The sequence below is a fragment of the Scylla paramamosain genome, unplaced genomic scaffold (assembly GCF_035594125.1).
Source record: "Scylla paramamosain isolate STU-SP2022 unplaced genomic scaffold, ASM3559412v1 Contig54, whole genome shotgun sequence".
NCBI lineage: Eukaryota > Metazoa > Arthropoda > Malacostraca > Decapoda > Portunidae > Scylla > Scylla paramamosain.
The window spans coordinates 350,001-356,247 of record NW_026973719.1 but is presented as its reverse complement, the minus strand read 5'-3'; the positions used below and the strand labels follow the sequence as shown (position 1 = coordinate 356,247).

The following is a 6,247-nucleotide window of genomic DNA, read 5'->3' as shown; positions in this document are numbered from 1 at the left end:
TTTGGAAATCAAAGCTTTGTGCCAGACTCTATCAAAGGCTTTTGATATGTCCAAGGCAACAGCAAAAGTTTCACCAAAGTCTCTAAAAGAGGATGACCAAGACTCGGTAAGGAAAGCCAGAAGATCACCAGTAGAGCGGCCTTGACGGAACCCATACTGGCGATCAGATAGAAGGTTGTGAAGTGATAGATGTTTAAGAATCTTCCTGTTGAGGATAGATTCAAAAACTTTAGATAAGCAGGAAATTAAAGCAATAGGACGGTAGTTTGAGGGATTAGAGCGGTCACCCTTTTTAGGAACAGGTTGAATGTAGGCAAACTTCCAGCAAGAAGGAAAGGTAGATGTTGACAGACAGAGCTGAAAGAGTTTGACTAGGCAAGGTGCAAGCACGGAGGCACAGTTTCGGAGAACAATAGGAGGGACCCCATCAGGTCCATAAGCCTTCTGAGGGTTTAGGCCAGCGAGGGCATGGAAAACATCATTACGAAGAATTTTAATACGAGGCATGAAGTAGTCAGAGGGTGGAGGAGAGGGAGGAACAAGCCCAGAATCGTCCAAGGTAGAGTTTTTAGCAAAGGTTTGAGCAAAGAGTTCAGCTTTAGAAATAGATGTGATAGCAGTGGTGCCATCTGGTTGAAGTAGAGGAGGGAAAGAAGAAGAAGCAAAGTTATTGGAGATATTTTTGGCTAGATGCCAGAAATCACGAGGGGAGTTAGATCTTGAAAGGTTTTGACATTTTCTGTTAATGAAGGAGTTTTTGGCTAGTTGGAGAACAGACTTGGCATGGTTCCGGGCAGAAATATAAAGTGCATGAGATTCTGGTGAAGGAAGGCTTAAGTACCTTTTGTGGGCCACCTCTCTATCATGTACGTATAGCACGAGAACAAGCTGTGTTAAACCAAGGTTTAGAAGGTTTAGGACGAGAAAAAGAGTGAGGAATGTACGCCTCCATGCCAGACACTATCACCTCTGTTATGCGCTCAGCACACAAAGACGGGTCTCTGACACGGAAGCAGTAGTCATTCCAAGGAAAATCAGCAAAATACCGCCTCAGGTCCCCCCAACTAGCAGAGGCAAAACGCCAGAGGCACCTTCGCTTAGGGGGATCCTGAGGAGGGATTGGAGTGATAGGACAAGATAAAGATATGAGATTGTGATCGGAGGAGCCCAACGGAGAAGAAAGGGTGACAGCATAAGCAGAAGGATTAGAGGTCAGGAAAAGGTCAAGAATGTTGGGCGTATCTCCAAGACGGTCAGGAATACGAGTAGGGTGTTGCACCAATTGCTCTAGGTCATGGAGGATAGCAAAGTTGTAGGCTAGTTCACCAGGATGGTCAGTGAAGGGAGAGGAAAGCCAAAGCTGGTGGTGAACATTGAAGTCTCCAAGAATGGAGATCTCTGCAAAAGGGAAGAGGGTCAGAATGTGCTCCACTTTGGAAGTTAAGTAGTCAAAGAATTTCTTATAGTCAGAGGAGTTAGGAGAGAGGTATACAGCACAGATAAATTTAGTATGAGAATGACTCTGTAGTCGTAGCCAGATGGTGGAAAACTCGGAAGATTCAAGAGCGTGGGCACGAGAGCAGGTTAAGTCATTGCGCACATAAACGCAGCATCCAGCTTTGGATCGAAAATGAGGATAGAGAAAGTAGGAGGGAACAGAAAAGGGGCTACTGTCAGTTGCCTCAGACACCTGAGTTTCAGTGAGGAAAAGAAGATGAGGTTTACTCGTAGAAGAGGAGAGGTGGTGTTCTACAGATTGAAAATTAGATCTTAGACCGCGAATGTTGCAGAAGTTAATGAAGAAAAAGTTGAGGGGGGTGTCAAGACACTTAGGGTCGTCGACGGAAAGGCAGTCCGACCTGGGGACATTTATGGTCCCCTCCCCAGATGGGGACTCCGAGGCTGGTGTAGGAGTCGCCATGATTTTAAAATTTTTTGAGTGAAGGGTGTGTGTGTTATTAGGTGCTTGTAGTTTTGTGTGGAGGAAGAGAGTTGTCTTTAGAGGGCAGGCTGTGACTACCCCCTTGTGTTGTGAGACACAAAGGGAAACGTTCAGTGAGGTCACAGCTGGGTTTAATGATAAGTTCACAGCACCCCCTGAACAGTGCTTTAGACCTCACTGGGAGTAATTATCGTTTCGGCAGGTGTCTACTGCCTCCTCCTTACTCCTCTTACTGCCATTACTATTATTATTATTATTATTATTATTATTATTATTATTATGATTATCAATATTATTATTATTACTATTATTATTGTCATTATCATTATCATTATTGTCATTATCAATATTATCATTATGATAATTACAATAATTATGACAATAATTATAATTGTTACAACATTTTTACCGTTGTGATTTCATTGCTATCATTTCGTCTATCTATCTATCTATCTATCTATATATATATATATATATATATATATATATATATATATATATATATATATATATATATATATATATATATATATATATATATATATATATATATATATATATATAAGATATTAATAACTATGAAAATGCACAAGATGTAGTAATCAAAATACTACTACTATTACTACTACTACTACTACTACTACTACTACTACTACTATTATTATTATTATTATTATTATTATTATTATTATCATTATTATTATTACTATTAATATTATCATTACAACAACAACAACAACATTCTTTCTAGCATGGACAAGCCGGTACGGTTGGCATTCCTGGCTATGGTGGCACTTGTGGTGGTGGCAGCCCTGACTACGATGGCGATGGTGGTTGAGAGTGCCTCGGTGCGAGAACGTAAACCCACAAACCACTCCAATAACACTTCAGTAAGTAACTACTACCCCAATCCTTGCACCACCACTACTACTACCACTACAACAACTACTGGTACTATTAGTAACACTGCCGCTGTTGTGTTTCAGGTCATTGCAGTGCCTTCAGATCTACTGGTGCGCCTAGTGGAGGTGACACAATCCCTTCATAACTTGCTGCCGCGCCGGAGTGTAAGCGACGGAAACATTGAGGCGACCCAAGAGGCCGCTGGGCTAAAAGGTATTGTGATCATTGCTATTTCTATTATTAGCACTGTTATTTTCTGTCTCGCATCACACTGACAAATAAAAGTAATAATAAAAAAAGCAAATTTAAGTAATGAATAATAAAGAAATAAAGAAATCTGCGGGAAAAATTGTAATTATTAGTAGTTATTATAGCTGTTGTTTTACTACTACTACTACTACTACTACTACTACTACAGGTGCGTCTGGTGAGGAGCGGATTCTTACACTTGCACTGACACAACACGCGCTGCTACAACACAGAATGGAGGAACTTCTGACGCAAACAGGAAGGTGTCAAGCCCAGGTGAGATAGTAGTAGTAGTAGTAGTAGTAGTAGTAGTAGTAGTAGTAGTAGTAGTAGAGAAGGGGAAGCGGTGTTGTATTGAATAAATTTAACATTCTTTTATTAAACACAGGTGGAGGCGCTGCGGGAGGACAAGGAGGAGCTGAAGAGGGAAATTCAAGCCACGAAGGAGCGAATGACAACAAAAAACAAAGATTTAGGCTCGTCGACACATGAATTTCCCGCCAAAAGTGACCACGGTTGCAAATGTAAACAAACTGACTCTGACGCACCCAAAAGGACTGCAATGCTCTCTACCACTGCTACTATCGATACTACTACTGCAATAACTGTCCTCACTGCTCCGCCTGGTTCTCCTGAGTCTACTACTATCACTAATGGCAGGAATAGTAGCACTGGGCGGATAGTAGACCGTGTTTCTGGTGGAGCGGTGACTGAGACTACTCCTATTACAATTATTCCGACTACTACTGCTGCTACTGCTAATGCTACTACTACTACTGAGAGTGTGGTCGTGCTTGGATCTGGTGTAAGGTAAGTACTATTTGTGATACTACTACTACTACTACTACTACAACTACTACTACAACTACTACCATTACTACTTCTAATTATATTGCTGATATTACTTCTGTTCTACTGCTACTACTACTACTACTACTACTACTACTACTCAAAGGAGACCATGTAGCCAGCTGTCATTCATTATATACTGACACAACTTAACAGGTGATCTTGGAACCTCAGGGAAAACAACATGCAGCAAATGAGTTGGAATGGCTAGAACCAGAGGATGGGGGTGTGCGTCCAGGGAGTTGAGGAGTGCCACTGCTTCAACTGATGTGTGGGGCCTTGAGGCAGAGGGTCCACCAGGTGTGTGTGTGTGTGTGTGTGTGTGTGTGTGTGTGTGTGTGTGTGTGTGTGTGTGTGTGTGTGAATGTTTTCCTACTTGTGGTGAATGGTAAGGAAAAAGAGTGTGTGGTGGTGTGTGGTGTGACCTTGCTTGTGGCAGATGCACTGGGGAGTGTGTGGTGGTGTGTGGTGTGACCTTGCTTGTGGCAGATGCACTGGGGAGTGTGTGGTGGTGTGTGGTGTGACCTTAGTAACTTAACTTCTTAGTAACTTGTTTGATAATGGACTCCCTTGAAAACTGATGACAAAAATAGAATGCTAGGTATAGAAAATGCGCCCAGATTATTAGTATGAAATATCTGGGGATTAATTCGCTAGCAAACTAACACTAGACAAGAAACGTGACACGGAAAAAGAGAAGTTTGAAAACTGTGACAGTATGAGAGCTGCCGAGGTTTAGTAGGTGAGTGGGTGGGCGCGGGCGTGAGAGTGTGTGTGTGTGCGTGGGCTGAGAGTCCGTGCGTGTGTGTGGGCGTGAGAGTCCGTGCGTGAGCGTGGGCGTGAGAGTGCGCGTGCGTTAGCGTGAGGTGTGCATGTGGATGTGCGTGGGAGAGTGCGTGGGCGTGGGCGTGAGAGAGCGTGTGCGTGCGTGGGCGTAGGCGTGCGAGTGTGTGTGTGCGTGGGCGTGAGTGCGTGTGCGTGCGTGGGCGTGGGCGTCCGAGACTGTGTGTGCGTGGGCGTGAGTGCGTATGTGTGTGCATGGGCGTGAGAGTGCGTGTGCGTGAGAGTGCGTGGGCGTGAGAATGCGTGTGCGTGAGAGTGCGTGGGCGTGCGGGTGTTTGTGCATGGGCGTGAGTGCGAGTGCGTGCGTGGGCGTGAGAGTGCGTGTGCGTGCGTGGGCGTGAGTGCATGTGCGTGAGTGCGTGGACGTGCGAGTACGTGTGTGCATGGGCGTGAGTGCGAGAGCGTGCGTGGGCGTGAGAGTGCGTCTGCGTGGGCGTGATTGCGTGTGCGTGCGTGGGCATGAGAGTGTGTGTGCATGCGTGGGCGTGAGTGGGTGTGCTAGGGCGTGGGCACTAGTGCGTGTGCATACGTGGGCACGAGAGTGCGTATGCGTGGGTGTGAGTGCGTGTGCGTGCGTGGGTGTGAGAGTGCGTGTGCGTGAGACGTGAGCGTGCGAGTGTGTGTGTGCGTGGACGTGAATGCGTGCGTGGGCGTGGGCGTGCGAGTGTGTGCGTGGACGTGAGAGTGCGTGTGCGTGGGCCTGAGTGCGTGTGCGTGTGCGTAAGTGCGTGTGTGAGTGAGTGGGCGTGTGCGTAAATGTGCGTGCGTTTGCATGGGTGCGTGTGCGTGGGCGAGTGCGTGTTCGTAGGAGTGAGAGTGAGTGCGTGGGCGTGAGAGCGCGTGTGCGTGCGTGGGCGCGAGTGCATGGGTATGAGAGTGCGTGTGCGTGCGTGGGCGTGAGTGCGTGGGCGTGCGAGTGTGTGTGTGTGCGTGGGCGTGAGTGCGTAAGCGTGCTTGGGTGTGGGCGTGTGTGTGTGTGTGCGTGGGCGTGAGTGCGTGTACGTGGGTGGGCGTGAGAGTTCGTGTGCCTGTGCGTGAGTGGGCGTGATAATGCGTGCGTGTGCGTGAGAGTGCGTGTGCGTGAGAGTGCGTGTGCGTGTGCGTGAGAATGCGTGTGCGTGAGTGCGTGGACGTGTGCGTAAGTGTGCGTGACTGCGTGTGCGTGTGCGTGAGAGTGCGTGTGCGTGCGTGGACGTGAGTGCGTGTGCGTGAGAGTGCGTGCGTGAGCATGAGTGTGTGCGTGGGCGTGAAAGTGTGTGCGTGTGAGTGGGCGTGAGAGTGTGTACGTGGATGTGAGAGTGCGAGCGTGAGCATGGGCGTGTGAGTGCGTGTGCGTGAGAGTGCATGTGCATGAGTGCGTGGGCGTGACAAACAAACAAACAAAACACGCGGAAGACAAAATACATATTTGTGAAGAATGCAACAAACTAACAAACAAACAAATAAAAGAAAAGGAAAAGG

General features: G+C 46.9%; 1 long non-coding RNA gene across 1 annotated transcript; it reads left to right on the top strand.

Annotated features, from left to right (window-relative positions):
* Positions 1-2,697: 2,697 nt before the first annotated feature.
* On the top strand, positions 2,698-4,026 carry LOC135098297 (uncharacterized). Its single transcript, XR_010266803.1, has 4 exons — positions 2,698-2,832; positions 2,929-3,058; positions 3,264-3,370; positions 3,483-4,026. It is a non-coding gene; the product is annotated as an uncharacterized LOC135098297 (long non-coding RNA).
* The last annotated feature ends 2,221 nt before the right edge of the window (positions 4,027-6,247 follow it).